This window comes from Pseudophryne corroboree, unplaced genomic scaffold (assembly GCF_028390025.1).
Source record: "Pseudophryne corroboree isolate aPseCor3 unplaced genomic scaffold, aPseCor3.hap2 scaffold_937, whole genome shotgun sequence".
Classification (NCBI taxonomy): domain Eukaryota; kingdom Metazoa; phylum Chordata; class Amphibia; order Anura; family Myobatrachidae; genus Pseudophryne; species Pseudophryne corroboree.
The window spans coordinates 60,494-82,762 of NW_026970517.1; the positions used below are offsets into that span (position 1 = coordinate 60,494).

Below are 22,269 nucleotides of genomic sequence, written 5' to 3' on the forward strand. Positions count from 1 at the left end.
TAGTAAAATCTTGCCTATATGTTATACAGACTGCTAAAATACATCAAGTGATATTAATTATCAAAGGAATACATATCTAACGGAATTTGGGTCCACATCTTTATCAAAAAAAGCAGATGTGGATACATCTGTCAAAGCTTGGACCCCATTCAAACAACAAAAAACGCTTTCTGTTTTTTCCTTTACACTGTATGGGCACTCAATGAATACATACAGTGTCACCTCAGTTGATATTAATTCACTATCAGTTTTTTGAGAGCTGTATTTTTTCACTACTCAGCTGAGCTATGGAATTTATAGTGCAACTACGCATGTAACCTGTGGCTTTGGAGACCAAATTTGGAGGTCCCTTTTTTCCTTTTGCATGACAATAATATTATTTATTCAATGTCAGATTTACATGTATGTGACAATTATGCAATATATAGGTTTTTTCCTGCCCATACTGCGACCACTTAAGCCCTGATGGGTATTTAATTCTTGAATATATCCTATCAATTGTGATAGAAACCCCCCCCCCCCCTTATCTTTACATCAAACCAGCTGTGTTTCTCTCAAATTTGTGGCTCATACGACAAATAATAATCGGCTCTTATCTGTGCACATTTGTGGACACAGTGTGACAAGGGTGAGCATAAGGTCTGCGGTCATACCCCGCTGGAGATGCCCAATCTCATCTGATCTTGGAAGCCAAGCAGTGGAGGGCCGGGTTAAGTACTTGGATAGGAGACTACTAAGGAACACCCTGGTACTGCAAATATTTGCCGCCCACCTGTCACTACTAATAGAGCACCAATTATGTCTCGGTTATGACCTATGATTCAATTATCTGCTAGGATCAAAATTCCCATTTGGGATATATAGCAGTTCACAAATGACGGTCATTTTTCCAATAAATGAGCAATTTATAATTACAGATTGAGCCACAGCTGGATATACCCATCCCGGCCAGAATTAGGTATTGGTACCTTATATTCTGCATATTATTCCCTATATTTTCGCAGGGTCACTATTTAAACATACACTGGCGCCTATTTTTGAACTCCCCAATAATCATTTTTAATGAGAATTAATAAAAATCATTATTTTAGCTAGCAAAAAAATTTTTTTGACATTAGAGTCATACAATATTATCTGTATATGAGTGCTTCCCAAAAAAGAGTCTTCTTTTTTCTCCTTAAAGTTTATACAAAAGTCCATACTGACAAAGGCTAATAAGCATTCATCTAAAACGTTTCCTAGAAAAACTTTAAAAAGTCAATAATCTGGAGAGTTTTTGTAAGATGTTTCTTCCATCAACCAACGAAGAAACACATTGGTACTTTCCCATGATGAGTGAGTGCTTCAGGATCTCTTGCACTTACATGTGCAGCAGAGTACAGCAATGGAAGCATGCTGGGCCCATAACCCAGCGGTAGGCAGATTGAAACTATCCTCTGCTATATGCATTTTTTTTTGTTAATTAAAGTAATCCAAAACTGGGATTGATATTTTGGCTCTTTTATTTTTACTTAAAGTACAATAACTTTTACCATTTTAATTTGTTTTAATAGTATATTGACAGTATTGTTTTCTTTTAAAAATCCACTTAATTTTCTTTACCCTATTATTAAAATGGTAATTGACAAAAACAAACTACATTGTCACCAGAAGAGCAATACAAAATGTACAAGTGATATATTAAAATCATCTTTCCAGCTTGAATTTCAATGATGCATTGGGGCAACGATTTTGTGAGAAACATCTTCACCCTTAAATAAAGATTTTCTTAATTCCTTACCTGTGTGCTAATTAGATATCACCTTGTTTTCACATTAAACAGACTTTTACATGAGAAAGCAGCAAGGATGCAGTGGCGTTAATGTTTCCTGGTGTCAACCTGTATTATTTCAGTAGACATTGAAATGAGGATGCATCTTGCTGCCTTTCCAATGAAGCAAGTTTAATTTAGTAATAGGTGAAAAACCATCCTTACAAAGGTGTTAATCAGAGACTTGGCTTTGTGGACACTTTTCAGAGAACAAATTTGTTAGCATAAAAATAAAGCCAGAAAATGAAGAGCTGTTTAATCGCTCAATTGGATTTTTTTGCCAGCATATTTCTTTTTCTCTGCAACCCACTGCTAAATTGTGCTTCCTAGCTGTTTTTTATAAAATCACTGAATCAAATCTAACTCTGATTACATCAGAGAAGGCCAGGTACCCTACACCATAAGAGGGGGTTTGAAATTTTGACTTGTCTACTTAAAGATCACCAAAATCTGATAACAAGGTCAATTACGTCCCTGGGTGGGATTGAACCACCAACCTTTTGGTTAATAGCCATACACACTAACTGATTGCGCCACAGAGACACTTTGCAAAAGTACCTACTGACAAAGGCTAATAAGCATTCATCTAAAACGTTTCCTAGAAAAACTTTAAAAAGTCAATAATCTGGAGAGTTTTTGTAAGATGTTTCTTCCATCAACCAACGAAGAAACACATTGGTACTTTCCCATGATGAGTGAGTGCTTCAGGATCTATTGCACTTACATGTGCAGCAGAGTACAGCAATGGAAGCATGCTGAGCACATAACCCAGAGGTAGGCAGATTGAAACTATCCTCTGCTATATGCATTTGTTTTTGTTAATTAAAGTATTCCAAAACTGGGATTGATATGTTGGCTCTTTTATTTTTACTTACAGTACAATAACTTTTACCATTTTAATTTGTTTTAATAGTATATTGACAGTATTGTTTTCTTTCAAAAATCCACTTAATTTTCTTTACCCTATTATTAAAATGGTAATTGACAAAAACAAACTAGATTGTCACCAGAAGAGCAATACAAAATGTACAAGTGATATATTAAAATCATATTTCCAGCTTGAATTTCAATGATGCATTGGGGCAACGATTTTGTGAGAAACATTTTCACCCTTAAATAAAGATTTTCTTAATTCCTTACCTGTGTGCTAATTAGATATCACCTTGTTTTCACATTAAACAGACTTCCACATGAGAAAGCAGCAAGGATGCAGTGGCGTTAATGTTTCCTGGTGTCAACCTGTATTATTTCAGTAGACATTGAAATGAGGATGCATCTTGCTGCCTTTCCAATGAAGCAAGTTTAATTTAGTAATAGGTTAAAAACCATCCTTACAAAGGTGTTAATCAGAGACTTGGCTTTGTGGACACTTTTCAGAGAACAAATTTGTTAGCATAAAAATAAAGCCAGAAAATTAAGAGCTGTTTAATCACTCAATTGGATTTTTTTTGCCAGCATATTTCTTTTTCTCTGCAACCCACTGCTAAATTGTGCTTCCTAACTGATTTTATAAAATCACTGAATCAAATCTAACTCTGATTACATCAGAGAAGGCCAGGTACCCTACACCAGAACAGGGGGATTTGAAATTTTGACTTGTCTACTTAAAGATCACCAAAATCTGATAACAAGGTCAATTACATCCCTGGGTGGGATTGAACCACCAACCTTTTGGTTAATAGCCGTGCACACTAACTGATTGCGCCACAGAGACACTTTGCAAAAGTCCATACTGACAAAGGCTAATAAGCATTCATCTAAAACGTTTCCTAGAAAAACTTTAAAAAGTCAATAATCTGGAGAGTTTTTGTAAGATGTTTCTTCCATCAACCAACGAAGAAACACATTGGTACTTTCCCATGATGAGTGAGTGCTTCAGGATCTCTTGCACTTACATGTGCAGCAGAGTACAGCAATGGAAGCATGCTGGGCCCATAACCCAGCGGTAGGCAGATTGAAACTATCCTCTGCTATATGCATTTTTTTTTTGTTAATTAAAGTAATCCAAAACTGGGATTGATATTTTGGCTCTTTTATTTTTACTTAAAGTACAATAACTTTTACCATTTTAATTTGTTTTAATAGTATATTGACAGTATTGTTTTCTTTTAAAAATCCACTTAATTTTCTTTACCCTATTATTAAAATGGTAATTGACAAAAACAAACTACATTGTCACCAGAAGAGCAATACAAAATGTACAAGTGATATATTAAAATCATCTTTCCAGCTTGAATTTCAATGATGCATTGGGGCAACGATTTTGTGAGAAACATCTTCACCCTTAAATAAAGATTTTCTTAATTCCTTACCTGTGTGCTAATTAGATATCACCTTGTTTTCACATTAAACAGACTTTTACATGAGAAAGCAGCAAGGATGCAGTGGCGTTAATGTTTCCTGGTGTCAACCTGTATTATTTCAGTAGACATTGAAATGAGGATGCATCTTGCTGCCTTTCCAATGAAGCAAGTTTAATTTAGTAATAGGTGAAAAACCATCCTTACAAAGGTGTTAATCAGAGACTTGGCTTTGTGGACACTTTTCAGAGAACAAATTTGTTAGCATAAAAATAAAGCCAGAAAATGAAGAGCTGTTTAATCGCTCAATTGGATTTTTTTGCCAGCATATTTCTTTTTCTCTGCAACCCACTGCTAAATTGTGCTTCCTAGCTGTTTTTATAAAATCACTGAATCAAATCAAACTCTGATTACATCAGAGAAGGCCAGGTACCCTACACCATAAGAGGGGGTTTGAAATTTTGACTTGTCTACTTAAAGATCACCAAAATCTGATAACAAGGTCAATTACATCCCTGGGTGGGATTGAACCACCAACCTTTTGGTTAATAGCCGTGCACACTAACTGATTGCGCCACAGAGACACTTTGCAAAAGTCCATACTGACAAAGGCTAATAAGCATTCATCTAAAACGTTTCCTAGAAAAACTTTAAAAAGTCAATAATCTGGAGAGTTTTTGTAAGATGTTTCTTCCATCAACCAACGAAGAAACACATTGGTACTTTCCCATGATGAGTGAGTGCTTCAGGATCTCTTGCACTTACATGTGCAGCAGAGTACAGCAATGGAAGCATGCTGGGCCCATAACCCAGCGGTAGGCAGATTGAAACTATCCTCTGCTATATGCATTTTTTTTTTGTTAATTAAAGTAATCCAAAACTGGGATTGATATTTTGGCTCTTTTATTTTTACTTAAAGTACAATAACTTTTACCATTTTAATTTGTTTTAATAGTATATTGACAGTATTGTTTTCTTTTAAAAATCCACTTAATTTTCTTTACCCTATTATTAAAATGGTAATTGACAAAAACAAACTACATTGTCACCAGAAGAGCAATACAAAATGTACAAGTGATATATTAAAATCATCTTTCCAGCTTGAATTTCAATGATGCATTGGGGCAACGATTTTGTGAGAAACATCTTCACCCTTAAATAAAGATTTTCTTAATTCCTTACCTGTGTGCTAATTAGATATCACCTTGTTTTCACATTAAACAGACTTTTACATGAGAAAGCAGCAAGGATGCAGTGGCGTTAATGTTTCCTGGTGTCAACCTGTATTATTTCAGTAGACATTGAAATGAGGATGCATCTTGCTGCCTTTCCAATGAAGCAAGTTTAATTTAGTAATAGGTGAAAAACCATCCTTACAAAGGTGTTAATCAGAGACTTGGCTTTGTGGACACTTTTCAGAGAACAAATTTGTTAGCATAAAAATAAAGCCAGAAAATGAAGAGCTGTTTAATCGCTCAATTGGATTTTTTTGCCAGCATATTTCTTTTTCTCTGCAACCCACTGCTAAATTGTGCTTCCTAGCTGTTTTTATAAAATCACTGAATCAAATCAAACTCTGATTACATCAGAGAAGGCCAGGTACCCTACACCATAAGAGGGGGTTTGAAATTTTGACTTGTCTACTTAAAGATCACCAAAATCTGATAACAAGGTCAATTACGTCCCTGGGTGGGATTGAACCACCAACCTTTTGGTTAATAGCCATACACACTAACTGATTGCGCCACAGAGACACTTTGCAAAAGTACATACTGACAAAGGCTAATAAGCATTCATCTAAAACGTTTCCTAGAAAAACTTTAAAAAGTCAATAATCTGGAGAGTTTTTGTAAGATGTTTCTTCCATCAACCAACGAAGAAACACATTGGTACTTTCCCATGATGAGTGAGTGCTTCAGGATCTATTGCACTTACATGTGCAGCAGAGTACAGCAATGGAAGCATGCTGAGCACATAACCCAGAGGTAGGCAGATTGAAACTATCCTCTGCTATATGCATTTGTTTTTGTTAATTAAAGTATTCCAAAACTGGGATTGATATGTTGGCTCTTTTATTTTTACTTACAGTACAATAACTTTTACCATTTTAATTTGTTTTAATAGTATATTGACAGTATTGTTTTCTTTCAAAAATCCACTTAATTTTCTTTACCCTATTATTAAAATGGTAATTGACAAAAACAAACTACATTGTCACCAGAAGAGCAATACAAAATGTACAAGTGATATATTAAAATCATATTTCCAGCTTGAATTTCAATGATGCATTGGGGCAACGATTTTGTGAGAAACATTTTCACCCTTAAATAAAGATTTTCTTAATTCCTTACCTGTGTGCTAATTAGATATCACCTTGTTTTCACATTAAACAGACTTCCACATGAGAAAGCAGCAAGGATGCAGTGGCGTTAATGTTTCCTGGTGTCAACCTGTATTATTTCAGTAGACATTGAAATGAGGATGCATCTTGCTGCCTTTCCAATGAAGCAAGTTTAATTTAGTAATAGGTTAAAAACCATCCTTACAAAGGTGTTAATCAGAGACTTGGCTTTGTGGACACTTTTCAGAGAACAAATTTGTTAGCATAAAAATAAAGCCAGAAAATTAAGAGCTGTTTAATCACTCAATTGGATTTTTTTTGCCAGCATATTTCTTTTTCTCTGCAACCCACTGCTAAATTGTGCTTCCTAACTGATTTTATAAAATCACTGAATCAAATCTAACTCTGATTACATCAGAGAAGGCCAGGTACCCTACACCAGAACAGGGGGATTTGAAATTTTGACTTGTCTACTTAAAGATCACCAAAATCTGATAACAAGGTCAATTACGTCCCTGGGTGGGTTTGAACCACCAACCTTTTGGTTAATAGCCATGCACACTAACTGATTGCGCCACAGAGACACTTTGCAAAAGTCCATACTGACAAAGGCTAATAAGCATTCATCTAAAACGTTTCCTAGAAAAACTTTAAAAAGTCAATAATCTGGAGAGTTTTTGTAAGATGTTTCTTCCATCAACCAACGAAGAAACACATTGGTACTTTCCCATGATGAGTGAGTGCTTCAGGATCTCTTGCACTTACATGTGCAGCAGAGTACAGCAATGGAAGCATGCTGGGCCCATAACCCAGCGGTAGGCAGATTGAAACTATCCTCTGCTATATGCATTTTTTTTTTGTTAATTAAAGTAATCCAAAACTGGGATTGATATTTTGGCTCTTTTATTTTTACTTAAAGTACAATAACTTTTACCATTTTAATTTGTTTTAATAGTATATTGACAGTATTGTTTTCTTTTAAAAATCCACTTAATTTTCTTTACCCTATTATTAAAATGGTAATTGACAAAAACAAACTACATTGTCACCAGAAGAGCAATACAAAATATACAAGTGATATATTAAAATCATCTTTCCAGCTTGAATTTCAATGATGCATTGGGGCAACAATTTTGTGAGAAACATCTTCACCCTTAAATAAAGATTTTCTTAATTCCTTACCTGTGTGCTAATTAGATATCACCTTGTTTTCACATTAAACAGACTTCCACATGAGAAAGCAGCAAGGATACAGTGGCATTAATGTTTCCTGGTGTCAACCTGTATTATTCCAGTAGACATTGAAATGAGGATGCATCTTGCTGCCTTTCCAATGAAGCAAGTTTAATTTAGTAATAGGTGAAAAACCATCCCTACAAAGGTGTTAATCAGAGACTTGGCTTTGTGGACACTTTTCAGAGAACAAATTTGTTAGCATAAAAATAAAGCCAGAAAATGAAGAGCTGTTTAATCACTCAATTGGATTTTTTTGCCAGCATATTTCTTTTTCTCTGCAACCCACTGCTAAATTGTGCTTCCTAGCTGTTTTTATTAAATCACTGAATCAAATCTAACTCTGATTACATCAGAAAAGGCCAGGTACCCTACACCATAACAAGGGGTTTGAAATTTTGACTTGTCTACTTAAAGATCACCAAAATCTGATAACAAGGTCAATTACGTCCCTGGGTGGGATTGAACCACCAACCTTTTAGCTAGTAGCCGGATACACTAACCGATTGCGCCACAGAGATACTTCACAAAAAGTACATACTGACAAAGGCTAATAAGCATACATCTAGAACGTTTCCTAGAAAAACTTTAAAAAGTCAATAATCTGGAGAGTTTTTGTAAGATGTTTCTTCCATCAACCAAAGAAGAAACACATTGGTACTTTCCCATGATGACTGAGTGCTTCAGGATCTCTTGCACTTACATGTGCAGCAGAGTACTGCAATGGAAGCATGCTGGGCCCATAACCCAGAGGTAGGCAGATTGAAACTATCCTTTGCTATATGCATTTTTTTTTGTTAATTTAAGTAATCAAAACTGGGATTGATATTTTTGCTCTTTTATTTTTACTTAAAGTACAATAACTTTTACCATTTTAATTTGTTTTAATAGTAAATTGACAGTATAGTTTTCTTTAAAAAATCCACTTAATTTTCTTTACCCTATTATTAAAAGGGTAATTGACAAAAACAAACTACATTGTCACCAGAAGAGCAATACAAAATGTACAAGTGATATATTAAAATCATCTTTCCAGCTTGAATTTCAATGATGCATTGGGGCAACGATTTTGTGAGAAACATCTTCACCCTTAAATAAAGATTTTCTTAATTCCTTACCTGTGTGCTAATTAGATATCACCTTGTTTTCACATTAAACAGACTTCTACATGAGAAAGCAGCAAGGATGCAGTGGCGTTAATGTTTCCTGGTGTCAACCTGTATTATTTCAGTAGACATTGAAATGAGGATGCATCTTGCTGCCTTTCCAATGAAGCAAGTTTAATTTAGCAATAGGTGAAAAACCATCCCTACAAAGGTGTTAATCAGAGACTTGGCTTTGTGGACACTTTTCATAGAACAAATTTGTTAGCATAAAAATAAAGCCAGAAAATGAAGAGCTGTTTAATCACTCAATTTGATTTTTTTTGCCAGCATATTTCTTTTTCTCTGCAACCGACTGCTAAATTGTGCTTCCTAGCTGTTTTTATAAAATCAATGAATCAAATCTAACTCTGATTACATCAGAGAAGGCCAGGTACCCTACACCATAAGAGGGGGTTTGAAATTTTGACTTGTCTACTTAAAGATCACCAAAATCTGATAACAAGGTCAATTACGTCCCTGGGTGGGATTGAACCACCAACCTTTTGGTTAGTAGCCGGACTCACTAACCGATTGCGCCACAGAGACACTTTGCAAAAAGTACATACTGACAAAGGCTAATAAGCATACATCTAGAACGTTTCCTAGAAAAACTTTAAAAAGTCAATAATCTGGAGAGTTTTTGTAAGATGTTTCTTCCATCAACCAACGAAGAAACACATTGGTACTTTCCCATGATGACTGAGTGCTTCAGGATCTCTTGCACTTACATGTGCAGCAAAGTACTGCAATGGAAGCATGCTGGGCCCATAACCCAGAGGTAGGCAGATTGAAACTATCCTTTGCTATATACATTTTTTTTTTGTTAATTTAAGTAATCAAAACTGGGATTGATATTTTTTTCTTTTATTTTTACTTAAAGTACAATAACTTTTACCATTATAATTTGTTTTAATAGTATATTGACAGTATAGTTTTCTTTAAAAAATCCACTTAATTTTCTTTACCCTATTATTAAAAGGGTAATTGACAAAAACAAACTACATTGTCACCAGAAGAGCAATACAAAATGTACAAGTGATATATTAAAATCATCTTTCCAGCTTGAATTTCAATGATGCATTGGGGCAACGATTTTGTGAGAAACATTTTCACCCTTAAATAAAGATTTTCTTAATTCCTTACCTGTGTGCTAATTAGATATCACCTTGTTTTCACATTAAACAGACTTCCACATGAGAAAGCAGCAAGGATGCAGTGGCGTTAATGTTTCCTGGTGTCAACCTGTATTATTTCAGTAGACATTGAAATGAGGATGCATCTTGCTGCCTTTCCAATGAAGCAAGTTTAATTTAGTAATAGGTTAAAAACCATCCTTACAAAGGTGTTAATCAGATACTTGGCTTTGTGGACACTTTTCAGAGAACAAATTTGTTAGCATAAAAATAAAGCCAGAAAATTAAGAGCTGTTTAATCACTCAATTGGATTTTTTTTGCCAGCATATTTCTTTTTCTCTGCAACCCACTGCTAAATTGTGCTTCCTAGCTGATTTTATAAAATCACTGAATCAAATCTAACTCTGATTACATCAGAGAAGGCCAGGTACCCTACACCAGAACAGGGGGATTTGAAATTTTGACTTGTCTACTTAAAGATCACCAAAATCTGATAACAAGGTCAATTACATCCCTGGGTGGGATTGAACCACCAACCTTTTGGTTAATAGCCGTGCACACTAACTGATTGCGCCACAGAGACACTTTGCAAAAGTCCATACTGACAAAGGCTAATAAGCATTCATCTAAAACGTTTCCTAGAAAAACTTTAAAAAGTCAATAATCTGGAGAGTTTTTGTAAGATGTTTCTTCCATCAACCAACGAAGAAACACATTGGTACTTTCCCATGATGAGTGAGTGCTTCAGGATCTCTTGCACTTACATGTGCAGCAGAGTACAGCAATGGAAGCATGCTGGGCCCATAACCCAGCGGTAGGCAGATTGAAACTATCCTCTGCTATATGCATTTTTTTTTTGTTAATTAAAGTAATCCAAAACTGGGATTGATATTTTGGCTCTTTTATTTTTACTTAAAGTACAATAACTTTTACCATTTTAATTTGTTTTAATAGTATATTGACAGTATTGTTTTCTTTTAAAAATCCACTTAATTTTCTTTACCCTATTATTAAAATGGTAATTGACAAAAACAAACTACATTGTCACCAGAAGAGCAATACAAAATGTACAAGTGATATATTAAAATCATCTTTCCAGCTTGAATTTCAATGATGCATTGGGGCAACGATTTTGTGAGAAACATCTTCACCCTTAAATAAAGATTTTCTTAATTCCTTACCTGTGTGCTAATTAGATATCACCTTGTTTTCACATTAAACAGACTTTTACATGAGAAAGCAGCAAGGATGCAGTGGCGTTAATGTTTCCTGGTGTCAACCTGTATTATTTCAGTAGACATTGAAATGAGGATGCATCTTGCTGCCTTTCCAATGAAGCAAGTTTAATTTAGTAATAGGTGAAAAACCATCCTTACAAAGGTGTTAATCAGAGACTTGGCTTTGTGGACACTTTTCAGAGAACAAATTTGTTAGCATAAAAATAAAGCCAGAAAATGAAGAGCTGTTTAATCGCTCAATTGGATTTTTTTGCCAGCATATTTCTTTTTCTCTGCAACCCACTGCTAAATTGTGCTTCCTAGCTGTTTTTATAAAATCACTGAATCAAATCTAACTCTGATTACATCAGAGAAGGCCAGGTACCCTACACCATAAGAGGGGGTTTGAAATTTTGACTTGTCTACTTAAAGATCACCAAAATCTGATAACAAGGTCAATTACGTCCCTGGGTGGGATTGAACCACCAACCTTTTGGTTAATAACCATACACACTAACTGATTGCGCCACAGAGACACTTTGCAAAAGTACATACTGACAAAGGCTAATAAGCATTCATCTAAAACGTTTCCTAGAAAAACTTTAAAAAGTCAATAATCTGGAGAGTTTTTGTAAGATGTTTCTTCCATCAACCAACGAAGAAACACATTGGTACTTTCCCATGATGAGTGAGTGCTTCAGGATCTATTGCACTTACATGTGCAGCAGAGTACAGCAATGGAAGCATGCTGAGCACATAACCCAGAGGTAGGCAGATTGAAACTATCCTCTGCTATATGCATTTGTTTTTGTTAATTAAAGTATTCCAAAACTGGGATTGATATGTTGGCTCTTTTATTTTTACTTACAGTACAATAACTTTTACCATTTTAATTTGTTTTAATAGTATATTGACAGTATTGTTTTCTTTCAAAAATCCACTTAATTTTCTTTACCCTATTATTAAAATGGTAATTGACAAAAACAAACTACATTGTCACCAGAAGAGCAATACAAAATGTACAAGTGATATATTAAAATCATATTTCCAGCTTGAATTTCAATGATGCATTGGGGCAACGATTTTGTGAGAAACATTTTCACCCTTAAATAAAGATTTTCTTAATTCCTTACCTGTGTGCTAATTAGATATCACCTTGTTTTCACATTAAACAGACTTCCACATGAGAAAGCAGCAAGGATGCAGTGGCGTTAATGTTTCCTGGTGTCAACCTGTATTATTTCAGTAGACATTGAAATGAGGATGCATCTTGCTGCCTTTCCAATGAAGCAAGTTTAATTTAGTAATAGGTTAAAAACCATCCTTACAAAGGTGTTAATCAGAGACTTGGCTTTGTGGACACTTTTCAGAGAACAAATTTGTTAGCATAAAAATAAAGCCAGAAAATTAAGAGCTGTTTAATCACTCAATTGGATTTTTTTTGCCAGCATATTTCTTTTTCTCTGCAACCCACTGCTAAATTGTGCTTCCTAACTGATTTTATAAAATCACTGAATCAAATCTAACTCTGATTACATCAGAGAAGGCCAGGTACCCTACACCAGAACAGGGGGATTTGAAATTTTGACTTGTCTACTTAAAGATCACCAAAATCTGATAACAAGGTCAATTACGTCCCTGGGTGGGATTGAACCACCAACCTTTTGGTTAATAGCCATGCACACTAACTGATTGCGCCACAGAGACACTTTGCAAAAGTCCATACTGACAAAGGCTAATAAGCATTCATCTAAAACGTTTCCTAGAAAAACTTTAAAAAGTCAATAATCTGGAGAGTTTTTGTAAGATGTTTCTTCCATCAACCAACGAAGAAACACATTGGTACTTTCCCATGATGAGTGAGTGCTTCAGGATCTCTTGCACTTACATGTGCAGCAGAGTACAGCAATGGAAGCATGCTGGGCCCATAACCCAGCGGTAGGCAGATTGAAACTATCCTCTGCTATATGCATTTTTTTTTGTTAATTAAAGTAATCCAAAACTGGGATTGATATTTTGGCTCTTTTATTTTTACTTAAAGTACAATAACTTTTACCATTTTAATTTGTTTTAATAGTATATTGACAGTATTGTTTTCTTTTAAAAATCCACTTAATTTTCTTTACCCTATTATTAAAATGGTAATTGACAAAAACAAACTACATTGTCACCAGAAGAGCAATACAAAATATACAAGTGATATATTAAAATCATCTTTCCAGCTTGAATTTCAATGATGCATTGGGGCAACAATTTTGTGAGAAACATCTTCACCCTTAAATAAAGATTTTCTTAATTCCTTACCTGTGTGCTAATTAGATATCACCTTGTTTTCACATTAAACAGACTTCCACATGAGAAAGCAGCAAGGATACAGTGGCATTAATGTTTCCTGGTGTCAACCTGTATTATTTCAGTAGACATTGAAATGAGGATGCATCTTGCTGCCTTTCCAATGAAGCAAGTTTAATTTAGTAATAGGTGAAAAACCATCCCTACAAAGGTGTTAATCAGAGACTTGGCTTTGTGGACACTTTTCAGAGAACAAATTTGTTAGCATAAAAATAAAGCCAGAAAATGAAGAGCTGTTTAATCACTCAATTGGATTTTTTTTGCCAGCATATTTCTTTTTCTCTGCAACCCACTGCTAAATTGTGCTTCCTAGCTGTTTTTATTAAATCACTGAATCAAATCTAACTCTGATTACATCAGAAAAGGCCAGGTACCCTACACCATAACAAGGGGTTTGAAATTTTGACTTGTCTACTTAAAGATCACCAAAATCTGATAACAAGGTCAATTACGTCCCTGGGTGGGATTGAACCACCAACCTTTTAGCTAGTAGCCAGATACACTAACCGATTGCGCCACAGAGATACTTCTCAAAAAGTACATACTGACAAAGGCTAATAAGCATACATCTAGAACGTTTCCTAGAAAAACTTTAAAAAGTCAATAATCTGGAGAGTTTTTGTAAGATGTTTCTTCCATCAACCAAAGAAGAAACACATTGGTACTTTCCCATGATGACTGAGTGCTTCAGGATCTCTTGCACTTACATGTGCAGCAGAGTACTGCAATGGAAGCATGCTGGGCCCATAACCCAGAGGTAGGCAGATTGAAACTATCCTTTGCTATATGCATTTTTTTTTGTTAATTTAAGTAATCAAAACTGGGATTGATATTTTTGCTCTTTTATTTTTACTTAAAGTACAATAACTTTTACCATTTTAATTTGTTTTAATAGTAAATTGACAGTATAGTTTTCTTTAAAAAATCCACTTAATTTTCTTTACCCTATTATTAAAAGGGTAATTGACAAAAACAAACTACATTGTCACCAGAAGAGCAATACAAAATGTACAAGTGATATATTAAAATCATCTTTCCAGCTTGAATTTCAATGATGCATTGGGGCAACGATTTTGTGAGAAACATCTTCACCCTTAAATAAAGATTTTCTTAATTCCTTACCTGTGTGCTAATTAGATATCACCTTGTTTTCACATTAAACAGACTTCTACATGAGAAAGCAGCAAGGATGCAGTGGCGTTAATGTTTCCTGGTGTCAACCTGTATTATTTCAGTAGACATTGAAATGAGGATGCATCTTGCTGCCTTTCCAATGAAGCAAGTTTAATTTAGCAATAGGTGAAAAACCATCCCTACAAAGGTGTTAATCAGAGACTTGGCTTTGTGGACACTTTTCAGAGAACAAATTTGTTAGCATAAAAATAAAGCCAGAAAATGAAGAGCTGTTTAATCACTCAATTTGATTTTTTTTGCCAGCATATTTCTTTTTCTCTGCAACCGACTGCTAAATTGTGCTTCCTAGCTGTTTTTATAAAATCAATGAATCAAATCTAACTCTGATTACATCAGAGAAGGCCAGGTACCCTACACCATAAGAGGGGGTTTGAAATTTTGACTTGTCTACTTAAAGATCACCAAAATCTGATAACAAGGTCAATTACGTCCCTGGGTGGGATTGAACCACCAACCTTTTGGTTAGTAGCCGGACTCACTAACCGATTGCGCCACAGAGACACTTTGCAAAAAGTACATACTGACAAAGGCTAATAAGCATACATCTAGAACGTTTCCTAGAAAAACTTTAAAAAGTCAATAATCTGGAGAGTTTTTGTAAGATGTTTCTTCCATCAACCAACGAAGAAACACATTGGTACTTTCCCATGATGACTGAGTGCTTCAGGATCTCTTGCACTTACATGTGCAGCAAAGTACTGCAATGGAAGCATGCTGGGCCCATAACCCAGAGGTAGGCAGATTGAAACTATCCTTTGCTATATACATTTTTTTTTTGTTAATTTAAGTAATCAAAACTGGGATTGATATTTTTGTTCTTTTATTTTTACTTAAAGTACAATAACTTTTACCATTATAATTTGTTTTAATAGTATATTGACAGTATAGTTTTCTTTAAAAAATCCACTTAATTTTCTTTACCCTATTATTAAAAGGGTAATTGACAAAAACAAACTACATTGTCACCAGAAGAGCAATACAAAATGTACAAGTGATATATTAAAATCATCTTTCCAGCTTGAATTTCAATGATGCATTGGGGCAACGATTTTGTGAGAAACATTTTCACCCTTAAATAAAGATTTTCTTAATTCCTTACCTGTGTGCTAATTAGATATCACCTTGTTTTCACATTAAACAGACTTCCACATGAGAAAGCAGCAAGGATGCAGTGGCGTTAATGTTTCCTGGTGTCAACCTGTATTATTTCAGTAGACATTGAAATGAGGATGCATCTTGCTGCCTTTCCAATGAAGCAAGTTTAATTTAGTAATAGGTTAAAAACCATCCTTACAAAGGTGTTAATCAGATACTTGGCTTTGTGGACACTTTTCAGAGAACAAATTTGTTAGCATAAAAATAAAGCCAGAAAATTAAGAGCTGTTTAATCACTCAATTGGATTTTTTTTGCCAGCATATTTCTTTTTCTCTGCAACCCACTGCTAAATTGTGCTTCCTAGCTGTTTTTATAAAATCACTGAATCAAATCTAACTCTGATTACATCAGAGAAGGCCAGGTACCCTACACCAGAACAGGGGGATTTGAAATTTTGACTTGTCTACTTAAAGATCACCAAAATCTGATAACAAGGTCAATTACGTCCCTGGGTGGGATTGAACCACCAACCTTTTGGTTAATAGCCGTGCACACTAACTGATTGCGCCACAGAGACACTTTGCAAAAGTCCATACTGACAAAGGCTAATAAGCATTCATCTAAAACGTTTCCTAGAAAAACTTTAAAAAGTCAATAATCTGGAGAGTTTTTGTAAGATGTTTCTTCCATCAACCAACGAAGAAACACATTGGTACTTTCCCATGATGAGTGAGTGCTTCAGGATCTCTTGCACTTACATGTGCAGCAGAGTACAGCAATGGAAGCATGCTGGGCCCATAACCCAGCGGTAGGCAGATTGAAACTATCCTCTGCTATATGCATTTTTTTTTGTTAATTAAAGTAATCCAAAACTGGGATTGATATTTTGGCTCTTTTATTTTTACTTAAAGTACAATAACTTTTACCATTTTAATTTGTTTTAATAGTATATTGACAGTATTGTTTTCTTTTAAAAATCCACTTAATTTTCTTTACCCTATTATTAAAATGGTAATTGACAAAAACAAACTACATTGTCACCAGAAGAGCAATACAAAATGTACAAGTGATATAGTAAAATCATCTTTCCAGCTTGAATTTCAATGATGCATTGGGGCAACGATTTTGTGAGAAACATCTTCACCCTTAAATAAAGATTTTCTTAATTCCTTACCTGTGTGCTAATTAGATATCACCTTGTTTTCACATTAAACAGACTTTTACATGAGAAAGCAGCAAGGATGCAGTGGCGTTAATGTTTCCTGGTGTCAACCTGTATTATTTCAGTAGACATTGAAATGAGGATGCATCTTGCTGCCTTTCCAATGAAGCAAGTTTAATTTAGTAATAGGTGAAAAACCATCCTTACAAAGGTGTTAATCAGAGACTTGGCTTTGTGGACACTTTTCAGAGAACAAATTTGTTAGCATAAAAATAAAGCCAGAAAATGAAGAGCTGTTTAATCGCTCAATTGGATTTTTTTGCCAGCATATTTCTTTTTCTCTGCAACCCACTGCTAAATTGTGCTTCCTAGCTGTTTTTTATAAAATCACTGAATCAAATCTAACTCTGATTACATCAGAGAAGGCCAGGTACCCTACACCATAAGAGGGGGTTTGAAATTTTGACTTGTCTACTTAAAGATCACCAAAATCTGATAACAAGGTCAATTACGTCCCTGGGTGGGATTGAACCACCAACCTTTTGGTTAATAGCCATACACACTAACTGATTGCGCCACAGAGACACTTTGCAAAAGTACATACTGACAAAGGCTAATAAGCATTCATCTAAAACGTTTCCTAGAAAAACTTTAAAAAGTCAATAATCTGGAGAGTTTTTGTAAGATGTTTCTTCCATCAACCAACGAAGAAACACATTGGTACTTTCCCATGATGAGTGAGTGCTTCAGGATCTATTGCACTTACATGTGCAGCAGAGTACAGCAATGGAAGCATGCTGAGCACATAACCCAGAGGTAGGCAGATTGAAACTATCCTCTGCTATATGCATTTGTTTTTGTTAATTAAAGTATTCCAAAACTGGGATTGATATGTTGGCTCTTTTATTTTTACTTACAGTACAATAACTTTTACCATTTTAATTTGTTTTAATAGTATATTGACAGTATTGTTTTCTTTCAAAAATCCACTTAATTTTCTTTACCCTATTATTAAAATGGTAATTGACAAAAACAAACTAGATTGTCACCAGAAGAGCAATACAAAATGTACAAGTGATATATTAAAATCATATTTCCAGCTTGAATTTCAATGATGCATTGGGGCAACGATTTTGTGAGAAACATTTTCACCCTTAAATAAAGATTTTCTTAATTCCTTACCTGTGTGCTAATTAGATATCACCTTGTTTTCACATTAAACAGACTTCCACATGAGAAAGCAGCAAGGATGCAGTGGCGTTAATGTTTCCTGGTGTCAACCTGTATTATTTCAGTAGACATTGAAATGAGGATGCATCTTGCTGCCTTTCCAATGAAGCAAGTTTAATTTAGTAATAGGTTAAAAACCATCCTTACAAAGGTGTTAATCAGAGACTTGGCTTTGTGGACACTTTTCAGAGAACAAATTTGTTAGCATAAAAATAAAGCCAGAAAATTAAGAGCTGTTTAATCACTCAATTGGATTTTTTTTGCCAGCATATTTCTTTTTCTCTGCCACCCACTGCTAAATTGTGCTTCCTAACTGATTTTATAAAATCACTGAATCAAATCTAACTCTGATTACATCAGAGAAGGCCAGGTACCCTACACCAGAACAGGGGGATTTGAAATTTTGACTTGTCTACTTAAAGATCACCAAAATCTGATAACAAGGTCAATTACGTCCCTGGGTGGGATTGAACCACCAACCTTTTGGTTAATAGCCGTGCACACTAACTGATTGCGCCACAGAGACACTTTGCAAAAGTCCATACTGACAAAGGCTAATAAGCATTCATCTAAAACGTTTCCTAGAAAAACTTTAAAAAGTCAATAATCTGGAGAGTTTTTGTAAGATGTTTCTTCCATCAACCAACGAAGAAACACATTGGTACTTTCCCATGATGAGTGAGTGCTTCAGGATCTCTTGCACTTACATGTGCAGCAGAGTACAGCAATGGAAGCATGCTGGGCCCATAACCCAGCGGTAGGCAGATTGAAACTATCCTCTGCTATATGCATTTTTTTTTGTTAATTAAAGTAATCCAAAACTGGGATTGATATTTTGGCTCTTTTATTTTTACTTAAAGTACAATAACTTTTACCATTTTAATTTGTTTTAATAGTATATTGACAGTATTGTTTTCTTTTAAAAATCCACTTAATTTTCTTTACCCTATTATTAAAATGGTAATTGACAAAAACAAACTACATTGTCACCAGAAGAGCAATACAAAATATACAAGTGATATATTAAAATCATCTTTCCAGCTTGAATTTCAATGATGCATTGGGGCAACAATTTTGTGAGAAACATCTTCACCCTTAAATAAAGATTTTCTTAATTCCTTACCTGTGTGCTAATTAGATATCACCTTGTTTTCACATTAAACAGACTTCCACATGAGAAAGCAGCAAGGATACAGTGGCATTAATGTTTCCTGGTGTCAACCTGTATTATTTCAGTAGACATTGAAATGAGGATGCATCTTGCTGCCTTTCCAATGAAGCAAGTTTAATTTAGTAATAGGTGAAAAACCATCCCTACAAAGGTGTTAATCAGAGACTTGGCTTTGTGGACACTTTTCAGAGAACAAATTTGTTAGCATAAAAATAAAGCCAGAAAATGAAGAGCTGTTTAATCACTCAATTGGATTTTTTTTGCCAGCATATTTCTTTTTCTCTGCAACCCACTGCTAAATTGTGCTTCCTAGCTGTTTTTATTAAATCACTGAATCAAATCTAACTCTGATTACATCAGAAAAGGCCAGGTACCCTACACCATAACAAGGGGTTTGAAATTTTGACTTGTCTACTTAAAGATCACCAAAATCTGATAACAAGGTCAATTACGTCCCTGGGTGGGATTGAACCACCAACCTTTTAGCTAGTAGCCGGATACACTAACCGATTGCGCCACAGAGATACTTCACAAAAAGTACATACTGACAAAGGCTAATAAGCATACATCTAGAACGTTTCCTAGAAAAACTTTAAAAAGTCAATAATCTGGAGAGTTTTTGTAAGATGTTTCTTCCATCAACCAAAGAAGAAACACATTGGTACTTTCCCATGATGACTGAGTGCTTCAGGATCTCTTGCACTTACATGTGCAGCAGAGTACTGCAATGGAAGCATGCTGGGCCCATAACCCAGAGGTAGGCAGATTGAAACTATCCTTTGCTATATGCATTTTTTTTGTTAATTTAAGTAATCAAAACTGGGATTGATATTTTTGCTCTTTTATTTTTACTTAAAGTACAATAACTTTTACCATTTTAATTTGTTTTAATAGTAAATTGACAGTATAGTTTTCTTTAAAAAATCCACTTAATTTTCTTTACCCTATTATTAAAAGGGTAATTGACAAAAACAAACTACATTGTCACCAGAAGAGCAATACAAAATGTACAAGTGATATATTAAAATCATCTTTCCAGCTTGAATTTCAATGATGCATTGGGGCAACGATTTTGTGAGAAACATCTTCACCCTTAAATAAAGATTTTCTTAATTCCTTACCTGTGTGCTAATTAGATATCACCTTGTTTTCACATTAAACAGACTTCTACATGAGAAAGCAGCAAGGATGCAGTGGCGTTAATGTTTCCTGGTGTCAACCTGTATTATTTCAGTAGACATTGAAATGAGGATGCATCTTGCTGCCTTTCCAATGAAGCAAGTTTAATTTAGCAATAGGTGAAAAACCATCCCTACAAAGGTGTTAATCAGAGACTTGGCTTTGTGGACACTTTTCAGAGAACAAATTTGTTAGCATAAAAATAAAGCCAGAAAATGAAGAGCTGTTTAATCACTCAATTTGATTTTTTTTGCCAGCATATTTCTTTTTCTCTGCAACCGACTGCTAAATTGTGCTTCCTAGCTGTTTTTATAAAATCAATGAATCAAATCTAACTCTGATTACATCAGAGAAGGCCAGGTACCCTACACCATAAGAGGGGGTTTGAAATTTTGACTTGTCTACTTAAAGATCACCAAAATCTGATAACAAGGTCAATTACGTCCCTGGGTGGGATTGAACCACCAACCTTTTGGTTAGTAGCCGGACTCACTAACCGATTGCGCCACAGAGACACTTTGCAAAAAGTACATACTGACAAAGGCTAATAAGCATACATCTAGAACGTTTCCTAGAAAAACTTTAAAAAGTCAATAATCTGGAGAGTTTTTGTAAGATGTTTCTTCCATCAACCAACGAAGAAACACATTGGTACTTTCCCATGATGACTGAGTGCTTCAGGATCTCTTGCACTTACATGTGCAGCAAAGTACTGCAATGGAAGCATGCTGGGCCCATAACCCAGAGGTAGGCAGATTGAAACTATCCTTTGCTATATACATTTTTTTTTTGTTAATTTAAGTAATCAAAACTGGGATTGATATTTTTGTTCTTTTATTTTTACTTAAAGTACAATAACTTTTACCATTATAATTTGTTTTAATAGTATATTGACAGTATAGTTTTCTTTAAAAAATCCACTTAATTTTCTTTACCCTATTATTAAAAGGGTAATTGACAAAAACAAACTACATTGTCACCAGAAGAGCAATACAAAATGTACAAGTGATATATTAAAATCATCTTTCCAGCTTGAATTTCAATGATGCATTGGGGCAACGATTTTGTGAGAAACATTTTCACCCTTAAATAAAGATTTTCTTAATTCCTTACCTGTGTGCTAATTAGATATCACCTTGTTTTCACATTAAACAGACTTCCACATGAGAAAGCAGCAAGGATGCAGTGGCGTTAATGTTTCCTGGTGTCAACCTGTATTATTTCAGTAGACATTGAAATGAGGATGCATCTTGCTGCCTTTCCAATGAAGCAAGTTTAATTTAGTAATAGGTTAAAAACCATCCTTACAAAGGTGTTAATCAGATACTTGGCTTTGTGGACACTTTTCAGAGAACAAATTTGTTAGCATAAAAATAAAGCCAGAAAATTAAGAGCTGTTTAATCACTCAATTGGATTTTTTTTGCCAGCATATTTCTTTTTCTCTGCAACCCACTGCTAAATTGTGCTTCCTAGCTGTTTTTATAAAATCACTGAATCAAATCTAACTCTGATTACATCAGAGAAGGCCAGGTACCCTACACCAGAACAGGGGGATTTGAAATTTTGACTTGTCTACTTAAAGATCACCAAAATCTGATAACAAGGTCAATTACGTCCCTGGGTGGGATTGAACCACCAACCTTTTGGTTAATAGCCGTGCACACTAACTGATTGCGCCACAGAGACACTTTGCAAAAGTCCATA

The 22,269-nt window shown here is 34.8% G+C and overlaps 1 pseudogene; it reads left to right on the plus strand.

Moving 5' to 3' along the window:
* The first annotated feature begins 639 nt into the window (after positions 1-639).
* Positions 640-760, plus strand: LOC135047605 (5S ribosomal RNA; annotated as a pseudogene).
* The last annotated feature ends 21,509 nt before the right edge of the window (positions 761-22,269 follow it).